The 22,286-nt window shown below is 36.7% G+C and overlaps 1 protein-coding gene across 2 annotated transcripts in view; it reads left to right on the forward strand.

Annotated features, from left to right (window-relative positions):
• The window catches only part of lpp (LIM domain containing preferred translocation partner in lipoma), a 198,368-nt gene that overhangs the window by 24,579 nt on the left and 151,503 nt on the right, over window positions 1–22,286 (forward strand). For both annotated transcript variants that reach the window (XM_084425934.1, XM_084425935.1), the window contains one exon: window positions 6,057–6,103. The gene's annotated coding sequence lies outside the window, so the exon portion shown is untranslated. The remainder of the gene's footprint in view (window positions 1–6,056; window positions 6,104–22,286) is intronic.

Consider the following 22,286-nt stretch of genomic DNA (forward strand, 5'->3'; position numbering starts at 1 on the left):
ATGAGAGTTATTAGTTTGTCCAGCTGTTTTAGTGTTTTATAAAAGTCCTTGTTGTGATCCACAATCCTACTTACTGGAGGGCAGTCCATCATGTTAATGGCTGAGGCTGATAGGATGTTTTATTGGATGGTGTGATGTGAATTTGCATCGTGTCAGAGTGTCCCATGAGGATGACAGATGCTGATTTGATAAATTGCATTATACACACCAGTCACTTTCTGAGATCAATGGTGGACTGCATAGAATGTCCTGCCTCATGGTATAGTGCTGTGGGGTATGGTTAGTCCCCAATCTCTGCAAAACACAACACAACACACACACACACACACCCACCTACCAGAACAGACTCTGGAATAGATCTCAGCCAAGCTATTCCTTAGGGTATTCACATCTGTGTGGTTATTGTTAAGGCAGAGCTAAAGCAGCCTGCTTTAGAGAATATAATACAAAACAACTGTAACTCCCTGTAGGCTGTAAGCTTGTACTTCTGACAGAGAGTAAATCAGGACTTCTTTGTGTTGCACTTCTAATAAGCGAATTTTAATGATTTAGACACATTAAGTGCATCAACACTAAACCAATAGTCTAAATAAAAGCATGCATCTCCTGAAGCCCTTTGACTTCAAAAGAAACATCTTAAAATGTTCGTATGAATGATTTAAGCCTATGGCAAGACGAGAGACCGGCCGAGTCAATGGCACATCAATCTTTCACAACTTAACATACGCCTGTCTAACTGAGTTTGGCAATGCAGAATATTCCCTGGAAACAATGGAATGGCCGGAAAAGAATGTAGGCAAAATTATGGGGAATACGACCGAGAATTACAGAGGACATAATGATAGAAGAAACACATAAAATTTTGGAGGAAGCAAAGTGCAAGAAGAATTTAGGGCTCGAATGAAATGCAAGTCGGTTTTTAGGATTGTCTCGCGCCTCACTTTATAACAAATTTGGCTGATTGCTTTCCATGTGCTTTGAATTCAGAATGGGCCTGCTTCTCATAGTCATCTTACTAAATAGCATAAAGCCAGCATTCGATTGTGTTAATGACAAATAAGAATTTCCATGATAAAGAGCGAAAACAATTATTTAAAATCTAAAAATACAACATATTTTTCTTACACCTTGAATAAATGTGAGTGTACACAACCTAATCATTATTTTCAAAAACCTTTTTTACCGACTGGGGTCAATTCGACCCCAGCAATTTAAACCCCAAGAATATGATTATTATTAAAAACACATTTTTTTTAACAAAGGTTTAAGTCAGGTACTTTGTTTCTATGTTGACTTCTTAAATAGCCCTTTAAATAAAACACCACCAACATCCCCACCCCGCCCCTTATACATCTACGGACTATGGACAAATTAGCAAATCACCATAACACAATAGATTTGGGGTCTATTTGACACTCCCATGGATGATCTCAGGATGCCTCACTGTTTGCGCAACGCAGGACTCATGGTAGCGTTCACCTTTTTTTCTCTGGACAGTCGGTTTTCCAGATGTCCCAAACAGTCGGAAGGGGGCTTTATCAGAGAAAATAACTTTGCACCAGTCGTCTGCTGTTCAATCCTTGTACTTCCTGCAGAATTTGAGTCTGTCTTTGATGTTTTCTTGGAGAGAAGTGGCTTCTTTGCTGTTCTTCTTAACATCAGGTTGCTGTCCAAAAGTCTTGGCCTGGCTGTGTGTGCAGATGCACTCGAAACCACCTGCTGACAATATTGAGCAGTTCTGCACTGGTGGTGATGACACGATTCTATAGCTGATTCCTCAGGAAGAGACAGTCCTGGTGCTTGCTGGACACTCTGTGACGTCCTAAAGCCTTCTTTACTGAAGCGGAATCTCTCTCCTGATCTGGTAAATGGTTCTTTCAGGTGCAGTATTCTTTGCAGCTATTTCCTTACATGTGAGGCCATTTTGATGCAAAGTGACCATGGCTGCACATCTTGCTTTGGAGGTAACCATTGCTAACACAAGAACACAATGATTGGAAGCACTTCTTCCCTCCTTTTATAGCAATCATGTGCTGATGATATATGATTAGATTGCCACGGCCAAAAACAGTGATATTTGGGGTTTTGTGATCAAGTTTATTGGCCAATAAAGCTTTTTGAAAATATGTCAAACTTATCTGATAACTCTGCTCAATAATGTAGACAAATGTGAATCTGCATCACAACAACTGAAGCAGAAAACTTTGCAAAACTAAAAATGTATGTCACTGCCAAAAACTTGTGGCCACGGCAGTACCTTGTCGTAGGAAGCGGGACCCTAATAACGTTCCATTTTTGGAAGGTAATGTCTGTTTGTGGTTGAGAGATAACAGGAGGGTCAACACTTGGAGTCTCATAAGGCATTCTCAAGAATGCCTTATAATCAGGGTTAGGGTTGGGCTGATAGACGACGCCATCGTCCATCACGATGGCTGACAGATTACAAACTATAAATGTATTGTTTTGCTATAAATTATATGTATTTAAATGTCTGAAACCTCAAATAAACATTATATTGTTAAAAACACTGAATAGTTGTGATATATGACAAGCGCTGAGCGCGTCCGTCTTTGGCTCAGCGCCAGCTATAGTGCAAAAGCACAGTTTGAATCTGGCGGTTATGTCACGTCACTGTACATTCGCTCCTTAGTGGTCAACTGCTGCAGAGCGTGCCAAAATCGAAATTGCTGATGAGATGTAGAGGAAAATATCTAATGGAAAATGAAAATGTTACGTTGTTAACGTCCATCGCGATGTTTCACTGTGGACATCGTCTAATGACAAATTGGTAGACATCGCCCAACCCTAATCAGGGTCCTCCTCAACATTATCCTCTGTACTTTCACTGTCAAAGAATTGAAAACAAAGATACATTGTTTAGAAGGCTTCTGTGGAAGCTTTCATATGTTTTCTCTTCCCCCTATGTTTGGTGAACTATCAGTGTTCTCGCAAAAATGTTTTGCCCTCCCCCACGGCACAAAATATCAAAGTTCTTCGGAAGAACTATGTTTTCCCTTCCCAGGAAATATCTAATTGACACTGGAAATGTTCTGACACTGGAAGTTCTTGTGAAAATTATGATTCCCCCCTCAACCATGTCGTGTGAACAGTGGTTCTCGCAATACTACCGGTATGTTAGGTTAGGGCCCAAAAGCAGAAGAAAGTTTTTTGAAGATATCATACATACCTCAATATCATACAAAACAATCAAAACAAATGAGTGTAGCACTTTGATAGTTAGTTAGTGTGTAATACAGCTGTTTGTGCATTTGAATTCCACAAAAGAGACCCACTGAACCACTCGAAGCTAATGGGAAATAATAGGAAGTTAGGGTAGGGAATGACTTTTTAAAAATAATCCAGTTACAACAAGTTGAGTCGTTGAGTTCGCTCGGATCAGTTCTGAAAAGATTTGGTTCAAAAGTAGGATTCTGTGAGAATTTTTGTTTCCATTCGTTAAGCATTTTAGTCTTTTTGTACCCATACAGTTCCAGTTTCCATTTACTTTCATTATTAAAAAGAAAAGACTGTCCAGGATATTCTTCAAACATTCTCCTTTTGTGTTCCATAGGAAATAAAAGAAAGTCGTATAGGTTTGGAAAGACATGAGGCTGAGTAAATAATGATTGTTTTTCCTCAATACAATGAGTCACATATTTTGCAAAGACAGGCTTTCATAATGTTCTTTGAAGAAGAATTATTTTACCAATTACATAAGAGAGGATCGTCACACAGAGGTGAATGCAACAGATTTTTCCTCAGTTATGGATTCACTTATGGCCACTGGCCATGAAGAATTTATGAGTCTATTTCATTTATTAGTGTTGTCATTCCAACGGCACAGAAACTTTGCCAGCTTTCAGCTAGATTTCTTTGAGTCGTATTTCACTGCTTGTTGGCTGGAGATTCTGAAAATCACATGATGCTTTTCTCCTGCGCTGCTTGAAAAATTGGGTTTAGAGGCAAAAATGTCATGGACTGATTTAGTTTTCTTCAGTTTAATTGCAAAATGTCATAGGAGCCAAAAAAACAACAACTTTTTTTTTTAATGAGGCAATGAAATAATCAGAGTGGTTAACTAAAGCAAAAACCGTAAAACACAAAACATTTTCATTACTTGAAATAAAATAAACTTTAACTGAAAAAATATCAAATATAAAAAGTATTAAACTAATTTTATTTCAGCTAGTTGGCAAGGAAGGAAACATTTCTCATTTTCGTTTAGGTTGAGGTACTAAATTAACAAAAACTAAAACTTAAAAATAAAAACGAATAAAAATGACAAACCCCCCCCCCCCCCCCCAAAAAAAAACACAATAAATAAATAAATATATATATATATATATATATATATATATATATATATATATATATATATATATATATATATAAACATCTAATTCAAAATATTAACAATATAGTATATAGATGATACTAAAATAATACTCTTCAGGATACACTGATATTTTGAGAAGATTTAGGCCTGGTTTCACAGACAGGGCTTAGATTAAGATTAATTAGAACATTTAAGTTGCTTTTATAAGTGTATAAAAAATAAAAAGAACATTACTGGTGTGAATCTTGAGACAAAACAATGGCAGTGACATATTTTCAGATATCTCAGTGCAAGTTGCTTTCAGTTAAAACATGCATTTTAAGGCTTAAGCCTTGTCTGTGAAACCTGGGTCTAGAGTAAAATGCTTTATTTTAAATGAAAAGAGAGAGTCACTGTTTGTGTAATAGATGTATCTATGGTGCATTGCACTGTCAGTTCCTGGATGTAACCTTATATTTAATTAATAAAATTTAGGAATTGGTATGGCTGATGAGTTTTTAGACTTTTGACTTATCTGGCACGAATATATATATATATATATATATATATATATATATATATATATACATATACATATACATATACATATCATTGTGTTCACCCAGCCATCCATATCATTGAATAAGTTGTTTATATATGTTTTTTTTTTTGTTTTTTTGTCTTAGCACCCTCAATCAGAGCTTTGAAATTAATGCCTGTGGAGACAGTGCAGATAAAAACATGAAGAGAGTCAGTCAGAAGTGATACCAATCACATGTAGCGCCGCTGCTCCTACTTCTTTTTCCCGGCGGTCTTCCTCATGTCTTGGCAACGTGGGGAACTGGCAGTGTCAATTTATCAGAGAACAAAAGAGACACTATGTGGGTAGGGAGTGCGTCTGTAGGCCCTTGGAGAGGAAACAGACCCCCTACCTCCTACCTGCGCATTCAAACAGGATGTTCCTCAAACAGACAAGTGGAACCTCATAATTAGCATTTTGGAACTTTTTCTTTTGTTTGTCTTTCCTAGTCTTCTTTTTAAGTTTTCTGTTTATGTTGTTCATATGAATTCGCTGTTATTCCAGAGCTCATTGTCCTAGAAAGTTTAGAGTACAGTTATTATGGCAATACATTATATGTACGGAAGTGTCTATCGATAGAGATTTTGCTGTTTTGTGTATCACCGTGTGTAAATATAGCGCAGGACTGATAAAAGTTTTTGACACGTTAGAAAGAAATATGCATGAATTTGAAAATGAAGCGTGGCGCATGCTTGATGTTAAAAAAGTTTAGCTCAGTTAAGTTAAGTACTTGCACTGTCAAATACACACTAATGGTAAAATACACACAAAATTATGCCAAAATGCCTGTCTTGGTGAGATACAATTTTTGATTTATTTAAAAGTACAGTGGATGTGACAAATAAAAAATCATTAATTCATTTATTAACAAGTACAAATAATCATTGTGGAATAATATGAGGTTCATAGTACAACATTCATATACATATATATATATATATATAAATCACGTATTTTCTTGCAGTTATATATATGTGTCTATATATATATATATATATATATATATATATATATATATATATATATATATAGATATGTATATATATAACTGCAGGAAAATACGTGATTTAAAAAAAATGTGTTTAATATGAACAATATTAACATCTATTATTTTCCTTATGTCACCAAGTCCTCATACATCTCTCTGTCTTTCACGTTTAGGTCTGTGATCATCTGGTGATTCAGTTTTGCTCCTGAAAAAGAATCAGGTAAATTCAAACACTTTATTTTTTTGCTCTTCCTATCTTTCCTAATTTTTCTTAATAAATCTCTTACTTCATGAAATCTAACACGAATGATATTTCCCAGTGGGTGGGCCTGACAATTGTTATAATGTAGAGTAGAAGCCAAGTGGAAGAGTAAGTATTTTTAGACCATAGGTTTCATATGGTTTTTTTTTTTTTTTTTTTTTTTAGCAGCTTAAAAGTTGAATGAGCTGGGCTCACCAGTTCATTTTATTCTTTTATGTAACTTTTGGCTGCTTTACATTCTGTACACTAAAAGAGCTGCCTCCGTGCACTCCTGATGTAAAGAGAGGGAAGGAGAGAGGGTTGCTTATATAATCTGACCTGAGTGTCAGAGAGGCCAGGGGCAGGACACAATGTCATCTCTGTGATGTAAGCCCTGGTTCCCATCTCACATGATGCGTTTTGTTACGTAACAATCACGTACTTGCAGATGGCCACCTGACTGCCCCTTCCATTTCACTCGAAGGAAGCAGTGTGTCATTGGTTTCCAGGGCAGACTTCATCTGACACCCTGTGCAGCCTCCTTCAGATCTTGAGAGACTGACATGCCTCAAATTTACCGGATCCAGTATAACATCAAAATTGACTATTTACTTTCCTAATGCACATTCTTTGTGTTATTGAATAATCTGTGTACATTATTCAAACCTGGTCAGAGACCATATTCTGTGAATATTTATTTTATACATACAGTAGGTTTTTTTAAATTTTTTTTATTGTGAACTGACGCAACTCACAAGTATTTATAGTGCATAAGTTGTGTAACTTAGTGCCCCTTGAGAACACAAATTGGCTGAAAAATTCTGGATATTTTGGGGGGTAAAATGGTTACTGCATTTATAATACAAAAGAGTATGGGTAGTTTTGGAGGATTTCAAAGTAGAAATGTGAAGATTATAATTTTATAAAATAACTTACTGTACATCCTTCTGTTAAAACGTGTGTATTACTGTATTTGAGCTGTAAAGCAGTTTAAATAATTTGATAGTTATTTTAGGTGTTATTTTGTCATCGATGTAATTACACAGAAAATCCATATTTTTTAACAGTCTTTTGGCTATTTAAACAGTGAGTATTTTAACTTTTACAAATTGGCCCCACGCACTTTCAATGCAAACACCTCACTGGAACACAATATTTTTTGCTTGTTTTAAAGAAAAGGAGGGACAGTTGCAAATAATGTTTTTGCGGTAATAAACTTTATGCCACAAATTCTGACGATTCTTGTACTGAACCCAGAATATCCCTACAAGTCTTTGCATCGGGAACGCGCATACTTAGCAGCGCACTAGGTTTTGAAACTAGGTTTAATTTTAGATTTGCATGAAGACTCGTGTCAAATGTCTGTTGTGATTTTGTCATTGTATGATAGATGTGTTTTCATCTTTATGTTATGATGTTATGAAACATATGCCAGTTATTTCAGAGTCGCAGTGAGATCTCTGAGGGCAGGCGCCTCCATTACACTAAATGAATTTGTTTTTGCATGTACTGATAGCACTAAACGCTTCTCACCTCCTAATTGATTTTATCATTCATCTCCGGGGAATGTTGTTCACAGTCATGGATGCTTCTGAAGGAGCCACGTTTCAAACAAGCAGCACAGTGTGGACAATCCACCCCCTCTCCACCCGAAACTAAGATGTTGCCCTTAGAACTAATAATGGGCTTTAGCGCATGCTTCTCCGATTGATCTGCTAAAACTATAAGTGCAAGCAGAACAAATCCCTGTAATAATTGCCTCAGGACGGGAGCCAGTGCCGCGCTAAGAGTGTGTGTGTGTTTGTGTGTGTGTCGGCTCATAGCGCCACTCACACACATTATCTCTCCACTGTACATCTCCTCACAAACCTATTCTCTGAATCATTCTATCAAACTACGCTCTCCACTTCTGTGTCCTGTGTAGTTGGAAGTCCGATATTCTTGAAAACAGGTTAGCTGTGTCTTTTTTCAGAAACATTTTGTCATATGTCACTCACTCACATATAGATATAGAAACACATATAGAAAGCTACATAAACTCACAGAAGAGACACAGAGAGAGAGAGATGGATTAAAAACCTATACGAGACTGTGACTTGAAGACACTTTAATGTCTTTATTCGTTTACATTTTATTTTTAACCCTCGTGGTTTGGTTCTTTCAAAATTTTGCTCTGACCTTATTGAAGCCAGCATGAAATGAAATTTCACCTTACCTATTTTTCTAAATGCATTATAACTCTTTCCCCACCAGTGTTTTTTTTAAAAAGCCCCCATCAAGTTTACATTTTTTTATCATTTGCACAAAATTGTCATGGCCTCCAAAATATTGTTGACTGAATAACTGAACATGCAATATATCAAAAGAAAGAACAGAGCCTCTGCTTCTAAACAAAACAAACAACAAAAATGTTTTTATTCTTCATGCCTTCTTTTTTTATCAACACTTGAATGTGGGTAAGTTTCATAAAAAAAAGCAACGTTTTGAACAAAAATCTGAGAAAACTGTGTTTCGTTAAAGACTACAATATGCGTAAACAATGCTTTTACTGCTTGTTTCTGCTCCTTTTTTTCCATGTGCTTTGATCAGGAGATTCTGTACTCTTTCAGAAGATGCCTAATACCGTATGACAGTGAAAACTCAGAAAGTCGTCAATTAAAACAAATAAAAATTTACGTCAATGTTGGGGAAGCGTTGTCTCATAAATAACAGAAAATGTAATCAATGGTGGGGGGAAAGAGTTAAATGCATGTTAAAGTTTGACCCCGTAACATTTATTCGAAATGTCATAACCCAATCTTTCAGTGAAATGACAGACTTCTCTCTCTCTTTGAGTGCAACTCCCACATCTCAACATCCAATAAACAATCGATAAATTGAACCAGTCCCTGTTCTGCATTTTTACTTTTTCCATAATCCATTACACTCGGATGTACTTCACAATATGAAAGAAAAACATTTGTCGCTACTTTAAACCCACTGGGAGATGTTGTTGAAGCTTGTATCACAAAGTAGACATAAGGTCTGTTCACATCAACACAAATTTTAGAGACAATAATTCAGTCCGAATTCCACACTAGATTTGTATAATATACTATAAATATAATAAAAAAATCCAAAAAGATAATTGACATGAGTGAACTTTTACAGTTTGTAGAAACTTTTTCACTTTGAGACCCCAAACAGAGGTATTGTAACATTTGTCGTGGAGCACATTTGAATTGTGTTATCAAATTGAAATTTGGTTTCCAATTAGACTCCAAACAGAGTACATTTTTAGTTTTTGTCCTTTTTGCAACTCCATTGAAAGGGACACCAGGAAACAATAGAGAGAAGAAGGGGGGATGGGATCAGAAAAGGGCACAAGACTGTAGAATGTGTCAGAGAGCATTCATTAACCACCAGGCCACTCTTAAGTTTTGTTTCATTGTTTCATTGTTTCATTTACTCCAATTTAGAAAATGTTTAAAACATTATTTCTCACTTGGATTTACATCGACTTTCCAATAAGACCCTATGTCAAGCGATATAGTAGGCTAGTTCTTCTTCCCCAGCCCGCCTCGATACTGTCGAAACCATGCCCTTCTCAAACAGAACTGAGGCATCAGTTGTACATGTTCATGTGTGCGTGTGTTTGAGAGCTGACACATGCCCAGTGGTGTTTGTTTTTCAAGGCATGACTTGACCGCTGTTTGGAATTCCATTTGGCTGGCCATCTGAGAGATGAGCTTCAGGGTCCTCTGTCACGTTATGCCTGTACCACCGCTCTGAGCTCGCAGCCAGATATTTGTGTTTTTGAATTTCTCTGGGGCTGTAGGGCTCCATGTACACAACATAGTCCAAACACTAATCATTTAAAATAGCTCTAGTCATGCTGCTTTATTGAGGAGCCTGCTAGGAAAAACTGTGGGAAAACTAAGGAAACTAGGAAAAAGTAGGAAAAGCAAAGAACACCAGCATTTAATAAACATTCTGCACATAATAGAGAACACACACAATGCTGCACAGGGCCTTGAACTGGTGAATGTTTTTTGGTTTTAAACATAAACCATCAGAATTAACATTCACTAGAATAAATAGGGGCTTTTCAACACTACTTTTTAGAAGAAAAAAAATAATTTCTTTAATTTAAAAATAGCTGAAAATTTGCCATGGTACTGAAGTATGACGTTTATTTTAATTCCAGGTTTCCTGTGCTTTCTTGTTACGTTGCACAATTTGGCCCAAAATAACTATTGTAATTTCACTGTAAATAAAAATAAAAATTGTATTTAAGAATATAAGGATAATACCATTTTTGCTTTGAAGTACAACTGTCTTAATTCATTTTCAAATGTTAAACCATCCAGCTTTTATTTTGGTGGAAACCAGGAAGGAGCCCTTAAGGATTCTGTTTTGTTGACAACAACATGGATTATAACCGCTTTTCATTACAAGTTTGAGAAGATGGTTGGCGCATGTTGCCTTTCCAAGTCCACATTATAAGCGTCACAAACTCAGAGCAGAGATGAGTTAATTTGTAGCAGCATTTACTGTAAAGCAAGTCGCTCTGAGACACTGAAACTATTAAGTTGTCATGAGTTGTTTGCGTGTAAAAGAACACAGTGTCCTGTTTCACTCTGAAATACGCAGCGTATATATTTATCTAATTCAATTGCAGCCTTTGCGATCTGAAAATCGCCGTATCGCAGTTCAGTTTTTATTTCGATTGTGCAACCTTATGCCGTACCATGGTGCTTTGATGGTATCAAACAATACCATATTTTTTGGTCAACCATAGGACTAAATGATCATCTGTTTATATGCTGAGGTATTACCATGGAACATTTGCACAAAACAGTAATACCACAGTGCGTCTTGTAGTATGTTTTAATTTCATAGTCAGTGCATTGACTGAATATTTGGTGTAGAAGTACTGTGAGGTGTGGACATACATCTTTCTTGTACTCTTGCTGTTCCATTGAAAATCTGAGTGGTCATTGCCATGGAAACCCTGGAGAACTATCAGGTACAGGCTTTGGGGTCTTTAAGTTGACGTTGAGGCATTGATGCAGTAGTGACCATAGCGATATGAATGTCTTCTGTACTGTACTCAACAAATCTTACTTAAGTGATAGATGACCAAAATCAAATGACCTTTTTTGAGTGTTTTATTATTCATAGACTGACTCTTTCTAAACTGACTACTGGGGACATGTTATGTGTTCAGTATTCACAATGGTTCATTTATTTGTCAATTTATTCAGTAAAACTCTTGGCTTTTAAGGCCATTTCTGAGGTTAAACGAGCCATGGTGGATTAGGTACTCATGACACAACCCACCCGTTCTGAGAGATGTGAGCGGTCCCCAGACACCTATTCACTGAAGGAACTCTGACTTCACTTGAAAGCAAAGCATTCCTATTGCTCTCTTTCTGTAGCTGTCATCCATACTGTCAGAGCATGTGTTTGCATACAAAAGCGACAGTATTATATGCACATATATATCTACAGGTATTTATCTTATGTCGCTTTACTGAAATGATAATAACCTTTGAAAGTACGGCATTGTAACAGGTTATTTTCAGCACAGCTGCGGTGCAGAATGAATTGAATTTATTCTCTCAGCAAAATATTCAGTTTGTATTTATTTTTTTAATTACTGCAGAGAAATTGTCTAACTAATTTTATGTGCAGTGTTAAACATTCTTTAGCGTGCAATTTTATTTATTTTTTAAATCCAAAAGTTTGTAATTTTTAATGTTTTTGAAAGAAGTATTTTATGGTCACCAAGGCTACATTTATTTGCTAAAAAAAATACAGTTACAGCAAAAATATTTTGAAATACAAATAGTATTACAATTTAAAATAACTGTCTTCTATTTTAAGATGTAATTTATTCCTGTGTTTTCAGCAGCCATTACTATGGTCTCCAGTGTCACAGGTTCCTTCAGAAATCATTCTAATATGCTGATTTGGTGCATATTCTATATGCACAATGTGCTGCTTATTATTTTTATTTATTTAATACTTTTCCCAGGGTTCTTTGAGGAAAATAAAGTCCAAAGGAGCAGCATTTATTTGAAATATAAATATTTTTTAACATGATAAATGTCTTATATTTCATCAGTTTGCTGAATAAAAGTATTAATTTCATTAAAAAAATTGATATATTGTTTTGTAGTATAATTCTTTCAGATTGAAAATTTCAGTGTAGAGAAACTCAGTTCCATGTTCATACACCCCTCCTTGGTAATTTGCAGGCAAGTAAATATTTGTGTAAATCAAAAAAAAAAAAAAAAAATCTCCAACCATTACTTGAAGCTATTTTAGATTAATGTGATGGCAGGCGAGTGAGCAGTATCAGCTGCAGAATGTGGTTGTGTGTAGTGGCAGCAGGAAGAAGGGAATTATAGCAAGTGTAAGCCTGGGGCCAGTGTGTCTGACAGGGCCTGTGCAGGGGGCTCAGTGCAGGGTTCCTTGTTTTGCTCTTAGACTGTTTGTTGCTTCTTTGGATTCCTGGCTCTAAGTTGTTGTTCTCAGGCCAAATTCTCATCGCACACACAGAGTGAGTCAAAGAATGAACACTGAGTCCTGCTGCCAGCTGACTTTGAAGAACAACCCAAGCTTTCCATGACAGCCATCGCCGTTACTGGCTCCCTGGGAGAGACGCTCTTAGGGGAAGCATTCTCCATAAAATGCTAATGTTAGATACTTCACTGAGCTGGAGATTCCCATGACATTGGTTAATCCATCACCTCCTTTCCTTCACTTTACCGAGAAGTCATTTGTCTCTTTACTCCTTTTATAAATTCTCTGTAAGCTCTTTGCCCACATCAGTTGTTGCAGTCAAGAAGAGTTGTAAGTGCACTTTTCGCTTAATTGCTAGTTCATTACAAAAATGCAGTTTAAAAAAGCCATTTTTAAATGCCAAATTCGTACTGTATTTTCTTACAGTAAATTAAATGCCCAGGGTTACAAATATACAGTAAACAAGGATACAAATGAACTTTTTCAAGCCCAACTCCAACCATTTGGGCTCGGGAGTACTTTGGAAAATCGTTGCCACTTAAAGGAGAACTCCGGTCAATTTTAACATTGAGCTCATTTTTTTGTACATTTGGAGTGCTGTCAATACAGAGAACAACGGCAAATATCGGTGTTGCCTACACCGAGTTATCCTATTTTTAAAATTTGCACCCTAGTAATCGATTGCCGAGTTCACGCGCGTGATCATAGGTAACTAAACCTATGCGCGTGAACTCGGCAATCGACTACTTTGGACTTCAACCGAAAACAGGAAGAAAATACAGGTATTTGCGCTGGCTTAAATAACATCATTTTTATACATATCTTTCACATCTACTGCAGTCAGATTCACTCGTGTTCACTCTGAAGGAATCACTCACATTTTCTGTGCACTTGTAATGACACATCAAGGATGTTAAGAGGCTAAAAGCAGGTTTAAAACTTGCCCCATTGAAGTCAACAGGGTGCAAATTTTAAAAATAGAATAACTCGGTGTAGGCAACACCGATTTTTGTCGTTGTTCTCTGTATTGACAGCACTCCAAATGTACAAAAAAATGAGCTCAATGTTAAAATTGACCGGAGTTCTCCTTTAACACAGTCTGCTGCTGCATCAAGAAATGCTACTTGAATCATTGTTACGCAAGGAGAATGCTATACATCAATTCTATGTAGAGATGCTGCCGAGTTCTATGGGCCCGAGCTCATCTCAGATGGTCCAAAAGACAGTGGAAATGTGTGCTGTGGTCCGATTGGTCTACGGTTCAGCTTGTTTTTGGCAAAAACAGACTTTGAGTTTTCAGGCCCAAAGACTAAAGGAACCATCCAGACTTTCATCAGTGACAGGTGCAAAAGCAAACATCTGTCATGGAATGGGGGATGTATCAGTACAAACAGCATGGGTGACTTGTATGTGTGAAGGTACTATTGATGTGGAGGCTTATATTGGGATTGTACAGAGACATATACTGCCATCAAGATGACATCTTTCCTGGGAAGCAAGACATCCAGGCCTCATTCTGCACGTGCTACAACAGAGTGGTTTTTAGACACTCTAGTCTACGCCATAGGACCAGTCAGGGATGTGCTGGACTGGCCTGCCTGCAATCCAGACCTGTCTCTCTTTTTGAAAATGTATGGCCCATCATGAAAAGGAGAATCAGACAACGATCACCATACTTTTGAGCATTTACTTTTATATGAGGTGAGATTGGCCAAAAATGGCCACTTGCAAAATTGCAACAATTAAGGTTTGCACACTGAAATTTTTGCACGTTAAAAAATAAATACGACCTCACGTTGTGTCAATCACGTTTACAAACTGCCTCCAAAACTTTCGCCCGTCATAAAAAAATTCGGTTCGGGTCGATTTTCGCATCCGTAGCAAGCAATTTGAGAGGTGTTTTGACAATTCAGAGCCACTGAATGACGAATACGAAAAAACGCATACGAAAATTATTCGGACACGAATACTTTTTTTTAGAGTGTGTTGCAGTCATCAAAATAAAAATAAATAAATATATAATATATATATATATATATATATATATATAATTATGTTTACAGTATACACTTAAGTTGGTCAATGAAAACATTGGAAATCCATGCTTTTGACAGTAAAAGAGAATAGTTCATTGAAAGTTTCTTTGGCGAACCAAACATGGTTCTTCTATGGCATTGCTGTGAAACGCCCCTTTTGGAACCTTTTATCTGTAAGAGTGTAGTGGTAGAACAACAATATACAATCAATCATTAGTAATGCTCTAATATAGCTATCAGACCTGATTAGAGAAAACTAAAGACCTTATAGAAGAAAAAAAAACTAGAACTGAGGAAACAAGACAGACAGACATAAATTTACTAATAAAGAGCAACTTAGCTCGATGCCATACAGTTCTTACCCTGTTTTACATGGAGAAACACGGTCTCGACAAAAGTGTTATTCTTTTGTTGTGGCATCTATTACAGTACAAAGTGGCTGCACATCATTAACTTCAAATCTGAGTTTACTGGTGGAATGAGGCTGACGGTTCATTCTTTCTTGTGCTTTCCCTTTCACATCCGGCACCAGTGATGCGTTCTCATTGAGTCTGATTATGAAGTTTGAAAGCAAATTCACTCTTTTCTTCTTCAAACCTGCCTGCCCAGATGAAGAACTCTATTAGATGAGGGGAGATGAAACGTGGCAGTTAAGAGTCTGATATGCTCAAACGGTCCACATCCTCTCCCATTTGCCGTTTTGCATGTGATATTTATCTTGCAGATACTATTAAAATCAGATGAAGCGTTCTTTGACTGATAGACAGAGTGGCTACACGACGTCAAAGCAGAGAGATGATTATCACGATCTGATATTGACACCTCATTACGTTCATACTCCTGAACAGAGGATGCAAAAAACTTTCTCTGTGCGTCAGAGAGTCTGCTGTGGTGTTCTTCTGTGCTTGTAACAGTTCTGCTTGAGGCGAGTTGAGTTTTCTACCTCTGTTCTGATAAAATCGTTCAGAGGCAACTGTCATGTCAATGATGGTCAGTAGGGGTAATGGGGTTAACTGCTGTTTGTATTATTTTTGTTATTGGACGTTTCTCAATTGTATAGATAGGGAAAGTGAGGCAGAATGCGATAAAGAAGAGAGATCCCCGCTAGGCCACATCTCGCACAGTTGTTTATGCTGAAATAACATTACAAACATCAAAGATGTTCTTAAAAATAAGTACATTTTTTTGTTAGGCTGTGTTATTTGTTGTGATATTTGTAGTTTAGGGTATTTTCAGAGTAGGTTTGTGCATATCGGACAGTACGTCAGATATGCACATGATTTGGTGATATAAAATTAAGCAGCAGTATGAATTATGAAATAATTTTATGGGCCTTTTATGTGCCTGCTAAGTTTCTAGTCCGAGACTAGTGATTCTCAGTAGCAAAATTTGCATTAGAGGTGTTCATTTCTCTAGACTCTAAACTCTAGAAACTGTCCATTTCAATAAATTGATACAAGAAATTGATTAAAAACTAAATAATAAATTGGTTTGCATCATCACTTAAAAATGTACTGTGTGATTGTTTATCATTTATTTATTTACTAAAAAAAGAAAGAAAAAAGAGAAAATATAGAGTATATGTAAATATTGCTGTGTATATATTGTTAAATTGGTGCATATAATTAATATTTTGCTTCTTATGTTAAACATTGAATTAACTTAGCAAAAATTGCTGTTTGGTTGAAAATATCCTCTGATTGAAAATAATCTGATGAAATGTAGTGGTTTTTTTTGTTTGTTTTAATTTCTGTAGTATTTATTACTTCAATGCTACTGTCAAATAGACCTGAAAAACTTAATTTTAGTTGTATATATTATCGTGAAATAAAATTACTCATATTGTGAAAGTCTTGATCAGTTCGAAATGGATTTAAGAGTTGGTATTTAAAAATAAAGGTTCCAAAAGGAGATGTTTGCAGCAATCCCATAAATGAACTTTTTCAGTAAACAGTTTTTAAAAGAACCCCTTTTTTTCTTAGTGTGAAGAATATTTTAATAATGTAAAGAATCTTGTGAGATGGAAAGGTAACGTGGATGTTAATGATTATTTATGGAACCATACATGCCAATAAACCCTCATTTTTAAGAGTGTTGATTGTAAGCAAATATTATTTCATTTCTGTCATGTTCAAATGTATCTTGGGTTGTAGTATACATTTTAAAAACCAAATCAAGACGATAGCCTGCTCTTCTTTAATAAGAGTGATAATTTCATCATCTAGCTAATCCAATTAAAGCTACACTGTGTGATATTTTCCCCCATCTAGCGGTAAAATTGTATATGACTACCCAGTGAATATTAGTTTCTGTTCCTTTCAATTTCGATGGGGTTTTAACTCCTACGGTGGCCGTATTATTCCAAGATTAACATGGCTTCCAGTTCGACTTCGTCCAATTACGCCTTTAAAACTATCACCTGTGATCCGTCGCAGCACAGATTTATGTTACAAGGTAAACAATACTTTTTCACCATTGACGTGAGGAAAAGTAACGCAAGTTATACTAGAGGTCGTTCTGGCGTTATGCACAACCATGCTATGGTTAGACAAGCAACTATAAAACTTAGAATTTACACAAATAGGCTGAATTACCTGTCGTGAAGAAAGCAGGCAACTTCGGCGTCCGTTTTAAAATCTTTTTTCCTCATGAGCTCTTTCCATCTGGGAAAAGTTACTCCAGTATTGACTTTGGTCTTGCTGATTTGCCTGTCGCGTTGACGTTTTTAATTCTCTCTTTCGCTTCCTTGGCGACTCTGCTACATGTCCTCGAAAATAGGCGTGCGTGATCCTCCATCAGCAATCTTTCAAATCTGCCGGCAGTCGCGAGTAATCTCCTCCTCGCATTCGTCTCTGAGTCACTGAGTGTAAAGCGCGAAAGGCGAAGCTTGAATTTACAGGTATGTCCCTCTTTGGCTAATGTAGTTTCAAGATGGAGGGGCAACATGGCGACCGGCATTCGAACCCCTCACCCGTATGTACTTTCAATGGCAGATTATACATTTACGAGAATACTTTATTACTTGAAAGAAGTAAATGTACATTAATGAGCACATATATTTTTGAAAGAGCTAAGTGTTTTTTGCTAAGAATCAACAAAAAAAATTACACAGTGTAGCTTTAAGTGTATTTGACCCGACAATAGCCAGGGTAAAGGAAACCTTTAAAGTTTAGCAGAAAAGTTCAGCCAAGGTTTCTGAGGTAAATTCCTCCTAGCTACCACTACAGTTTGTAGCTTGTACTACCAAGGTTTGATCCATGGTCGCTACACAGGATATGTGTTGCTTGAGGGGTCAAATATATGTGAAAGTCTCATTACGATCAAATACGTAGCTGGTTAACTGAGCAAAATGAGCACAGACGTGATCATTGCACCGAACTGAACAAGCAAACCGCAAATGTCTGCTGACAGCATGAGAAGTTTGGAATATTAGATTACTGGCACATCCCTAAGAATGTTTACAGCATGTGAGTGGAATCAGAGTAGATTTATTGCATGGATTATACATCTACGAGTGGGTCTGAGTTTGTTATAAGCCATCAGTTAAGCGCCAACAGCCATCGGTCAATTAAGAATTACAGGCCAGACAAGCAACCAAAGGTTTTGAACTTCCTCAATAATCCTCTTTGGGTGTGACAGGGGTCAGTGTACTGTGGAACGAGTGGTGATGGGGTGAAGGATTAAATATGGTCTCTCCCGTTAAATGTGTCTACAAGTACCCAGCTTTTAACCTGACATCGCAGACGGCTGTCGCCGGGCAGGCTTTGGCTGCTTTTATTCTGATCTGTTGAGTTGATTGACAGATAAATCACAGATGTCCAAATGTGTCCAATTTTCAGACTTATGTGATCACTCGCATTCATCTCATGATGACGGGCGCTTTCAGGGGTCTTTTCGCCATTGTATAAAACTGGCTCAAGTGTACAAATGGGGATGAGTTTATACAAACAAACTGTTAGAAATTCGCAAACCATTTCCAAACCGCAAAGAAGTTAAAAAGTGAACTGTTTTCTGTTGCAGTTTTAACACGTTTTGTTTATCTTACTATTTATACATAAAGCGTTTCTGGTGAAGCATTGCACTAACAATGGCAAAGTTGTGGGTTCAGTTTCCAGGACACACACACATACAGTTTCACATTGAACAAAAGCATTTGCAAAGTGCATAATTGTAAATCTATAGTACCATAGATTTTTTTTTTTTTGCTAATATTTCAGCTTTGCCATCACAGGAATAAATTAGGCTACATTTTTTAAATATATTCAAATAATAATAATAAATTGTAATAATATTTTATAATATTACTGGTTTATTGTAGATCATATAAATGCAGCCTTGGTGAGAGCATAATAAACTTCTTCAAAAACATTAAAAAAATCTTACAGACTGCAAACTTCTGAATGGGACTCGACTGTGACAAATGTATGTGCCATTAGGCTTCTCTTATTTTTTCCCCATTGGTCAGCCAAACAGTTAGACCTGCTCCAAACAGATCATTGGATGAGCCACACTTCATATTTGAAATCAAAATGAACCCTATTTATCTTCTTAACACGTTACTGGTGTTATTTGTAATAATTCATCCATGCATATATTTGTTTGAACTTGTATAATCAAATATTTAATCAAAATGACAAAACCAAATCTTGTGATATGACATATGCAAGGCCGTCGGGTAAGCCAATCACATTTAGATTGGCAGTATGCATGAGTTGTTGATTAAATGGTGAAATTTTCACAAAATCATAAAATTCAGCCTGACCCTACAATCATAACAGGGGAAAAGTATGTTGATTACAACTTCCATTTGCTGGCCTGTATGCAGCCCACAGTAAGCAAATCCTGGGCCCGGTACAAAGCGGAGGGGCCCCTTTTCGGTGGCCTTGCTGTATGATTTCTGGTAGGGTGCATTTCTTCCTCCCAAACTATGTGCCGTGATGTAGAGACACGTTTCTTCATTAAATATCCAAGGTCTTGTAGAAGAGGCCCTTAAGAAAGCAGTGATCGAGTGGAGCTCTTCTCTCTCTCTTGGCATGCAGTACCAACCCAAAGTGCCAGGCAAGCCAGCAAAAAAGCTGCCCATAAATAATTGTGCTCCTTGAATTTAGTCACTCTGCACTTGCGCTTCCTGGCTGTGAGTCAGTTCCCTCTACTTTATGCACTCTGACTGCTGCAAATGAAGATGTTTCAAACATTTTCCTACTTCTAATACCAACTGCAGATCGAGCTATTAAAAAAAAGCTCAAATGATTTCCCCATAACCCTGGTTCTCCCAAGAATAGATCCTTGCATTTCATGGTGAAGTCTTTTGTATTTAGGCAAGAAGGTATCGTTGAAGGTGGCTTTTTTTTTTACTTCAGTGATGGCCAGTAATGTTGCCTTCAAGTTCACCAGGGAAGCTCCTATTTCCTATTTCCAACTACAACTTATATTGTGCTTTTTCATGGAATTCAGCAGAATTCAACATACAATTGTATCAAATATGAAGAGGTCCTGGGTTATAAAAGGCTATTTACGTCAAATATCCATGTCACACATTTCAACACATAATTAAATGATTCAGTTGAAATGCTTCTTTTTGAAAAACAAGAAAAACAAAAACATCAAAAGACTTTCATATGATGAATACCAGATTTGTAACACTGTCTGAAATGAAAATGTCGAAAACAAAGAACGTTTTTATGATATTTAAAGGCATGTATTCATTTAATATGACAGTCATGATCTATTTGTACATGCCACCATATTAGACCTTTTAGCTTCAATTTGTACAGATTGTAATGGTTGTATATGAAACTGACAACTTTTCGAAACCGAAGGCAAATTCTCTTACTTTCTTTCCAATGTCTGCTTCTCCATTGGGGAAACAACCTTTGAGTCCAACTGTCATTAACTAACCATGTATGCAACAAGGAACCAAGATTGAGTCTTGTGGTGTTCTGACTCCATGGCCTTTCTACAGATATATTTCATTTGAGTTGATGAATGCAGAATGAATGCTGATGGTTTCCAGGTCATAAACACAATTACCAAACTGATTTATGGCATGACAGATTGTTGAAATACATTTTTTTTTTTCAATTGTAGGTTTTTTAACTCACATTATAAATCAGGGTAGTGATGACAACCAGTAGTAAAATGAATTTAGAGTCACGGCCTCATGGCTGTTTGTGTGTTCAGGGTCTGTGCAATTTCTCTTCATAATATAGACTGCATGTTTGTAGGTCTTGTGAGCGAAAACTTCCTTTATTGCAAAGTTGATCAACTTTAGAAGACCCAAAGCTATCTTTGAAAATATAGTTCTGTGAGGACATAAGGATCGTCTCTTTTCACATGACCTTTCGTAGAGATTTCTGCACCCTCACACTTCCTCTTCTCACATCTCAGCATGGGGAAGGATTGAACTGAGTCAACTGAAAGCACACCAAGCCATTGCGAGAGAAGAACTCTCTCAGTATTAATAGCAGACTTCTGCTGTGATCCTGCAGTGAGAAGAAACACGCAAATGATGTTCCCGGTCTGGGCTTTAACCTTTAATGTTTTAATCATTCCAGAAATGAGTGCAGTTGATTTAAAGATCAAGGCTGGAGTTTGCTCTGTACTCCCTTTAGTCAGAACAGGTTGCTATCTAAATCATCTTTCTTCAAGATTAGCATGTCAATCAATTTGAACCTCTAAACTAAACATGCTGACTCATGTTCAAGGGTCTATATGTGCATATATAAATTGGAAATCTTATCATGACAATCGTATTTGAAACATCAGTTATTTCTTAATCTCATCAAACCTTTGAGGATGCAATTTATTCTACTGGATTTTCCACTTTGGAGAGAAAAGTTCTAATGGGTTTGAATGCAGCAGTTTCGTTTGTGAGTGTTTTTGGGTTTGTTCATCACATTCCTTTAGGTTAATAAAGGCATTTGGAATTGGAGATGGCACCAATGCGGCAACATTTGCGATTATTTGTTACGTTGTTCTGTAATTTTATATATTTTGATAAGGACAAATACAGGAATTTTCACCAGATGACTTTAATAGCTTTATTTGGAAATTATTAATAATTTTAGATTGGTACGAGTGATTTTGTAGAGCAGTACATCTGCATAGAAAACAAAACAAAAAACAAAACACTAAAATTACGTCTTTTTTTTTAAGTGCCGTGACACACCAAGCCGACATCAAAGAACTAGCGACGACAAAAGCTGACTGTGTTGTCGCCTCTCGTCGGCTGTGTCTAAGCCAGAAACCTGTGCTTGAACACACCAAAAGGAATAAAAGCGACTGCCAGCTAGCATGTGCGTCCCGCTCCTGTGTGTAAGGAAATAACTGTCTATATCATCAGGTATCAATAGTCTATATTCATCATTCAAAAAGAGAAACTAAAACTAGACCTGCAGATATACAAACCGTAAACAAAGCAGTGCTTGCTTACCGTTTTGAATATCAATCATGCTGATCACTTTCTTCATTCCAGTTGGCTCATGTTGTAATGAAAATATTCACGCATTCAAATGCTCAGGTAAGATGACGTACAATTTGAACTGCCTTCTGTCCATGCTGTCTTGACTTTGCTCGCTTTCATCACTTGCTTTTGCTTTTTACTCGTTCAGCCAATC

The sequence above is a fragment of the Rutilus rutilus genome (genome assembly GCF_951802725.1).
Source record: "Rutilus rutilus genome assembly, chromosome: 12".
In the NCBI taxonomy this organism is placed as follows: Eukaryota; Metazoa; Chordata; class Actinopteri; order Cypriniformes; family Leuciscidae; genus Rutilus; species Rutilus rutilus.